The sequence below is a fragment of the Vombatus ursinus genome, unplaced genomic scaffold (assembly GCF_900497805.2).
Source record: "Vombatus ursinus unplaced genomic scaffold, bare-nosed wombat genome assembly UNPS02014820.1, whole genome shotgun sequence".
Classification (NCBI taxonomy): Eukaryota; Metazoa; Chordata; class Mammalia; order Diprotodontia; family Vombatidae; genus Vombatus; species Vombatus ursinus.
The window spans coordinates 2,152,907-2,155,021 of NW_020954598.1; positions in this window are offsets into that span (position 1 = coordinate 2,152,907).

Here is a 2,115-nt window from a genome sequence, read left to right on the forward strand (position 1 = left end):
AATCTGCACCTGATAGCATTATACTGTTGTTTCAAATTAGTCAATACCTTCCCTGTTCTATACTAATACAGACAATTTTTTTAAAAAATAAATTCCAGTGTAGGACTTATTCTTATTAAATGCCATCTTACTTGTTCTGACACATTGTCCTAGTTTGTTGGGATTTGGTGGGATCTGGACTACCTTCCTTTGTACCTTTATCTAGACCACTGATAACATTTTCACAGAGAAGAATTTCATGTGCCATATAACCAAGAAACTACCCTCAAATGTTTAGTATAATCTTAAGACTACAAGAAAAAGGCTATGACTTAGAAATTTAAGTCGATAGAGAAGTATGTTTCCTATCGAGATTAACGACTTCCTATCATATAAAATCTAAACTTCTCAGGTTGGCATTCTACCACCTCTAGTTCCCCTTTGTTCTAACCCAACTCTTATCACTTCAACTTCTTTATCTTTATCATTTTGAAAAGGCACCTCTACCTCTGCTAAACTAATGTTTTTACTATCCTCCAAATGGTATTTTCACTTCCATACCTTTGCTCATGAACCTCTCCCCCTGCCATCATCTACATTAATCCAGCACTTTTTCCTGGATCTATTCCACACTCACTCTTTCCAACACCTTCCTTATCCCCACCCTACAGAGATGACTTATGCCTTGTATCCTCAACACTTGGGTATGAAGCTTACAAATTTGTTCATATACTGCTCTGCAATTTTCAAATGCTTCTTTTGTGTACTTACAGTTTTCTAATTTTCTTTCTTTTCATCTTCCTTTGTTCTTATCTCACTTGTTAGATTACAAGCTCCTTGAGGGCAGGAACAACTTCATCCTTATCTTTGTATCTGTCACAGTGTATTGCACAAAGTAGATATTAAATGAATCACTGGGTTACTCTTTCTCAAGAGTAGGAACCTTATCAAGATTTGTTTTACATCCTTTTATTGTGTGAGTACATATTGTAGGTATTCAGTAAATACTTTTTGAATATACCTAGCCCTAACAAAAATACTTATTGATTTCTGTTAGGAAAATGAAATGCCAAATGTTTGGCTTACCCACTGCAGTTTTGCTGCATTTTTTTTAAAAAAAGAGAATGACAAAGCAGTACAATTAACATTCAACCTAATTTAAGCCCTAAATGGAAAAACATTAACCTGTGCTACCCAAGCCATATCAAATAAATAAACCAGAGCAGAACAATTATATATGCTTTCAAGAGAGCAGTAGTCACAGTCAGCAAAGCTTCATCAAGAACTGGTCATGCTGGACTGTATCAATCAATCAATATACATCCATTAAGTGCCTATTATGTGTTAATCACTGTGTTAAGCACTGGGGATACAAAAAGAGGCACAAGACCAACCTTATCCTAAAGGTGCTTACAGTCCAATGGGGGAGTCAAATACATACAAATAAATATGTACAAAGCAAATTATATACAGGATAAATAGGAATTAATAGAGGGAAGGCACTGGCTTTAAGAGGAGTTGGAAAAGGGTTTGTGTAAGAGGCGGGATTTTAGTTGGCTTACAGGAAACCAGAGGAGGAGGGAGAACATTCGAGGCATGGACAGAAGCCAGAGAAAACGCCTGGAGTGGAGAAATGGAGTGTCTTCTTCAGGAAACAGCCAGGAGGCCAGTGTCACTGGATGGAAGAGTTTGTCAGAGAGTATGGTGTAAGACTGGAAAGGTAGGAGGGGGCTAGGCTGTGAAGAGCTGTGAATGTCAAACAGAGCATTCTGTATTTGCTCCTGGAAGTGACAGGAAGCCATTGGAGTTTATTGGGTAGTTAATGACATGGTTGTACCTGTGCTTTAGGACACTCACTTTTAGTGGCTTAATGGATTGGAGTGGGAGAGTTAGAGAGTTATTATTAGTTTCACATTAGTCTTGTGGAAAAGATAGATATGGCCTGGATAATAATAGAATTATGTGAATTCAGTCCTGGTTGAATGAGTAAACTCAGAGTAGTCCACTAACATTTTCATGTCAAATTGGAAGGAGGACTAGTGGAGTGCCACAATTACCTGTGCTTGGCCTTGTGCCATTTAAGTTTTTAAAAAATCAATGTCATGGATAAATGTACACTTGGTATGCTTATCAAAT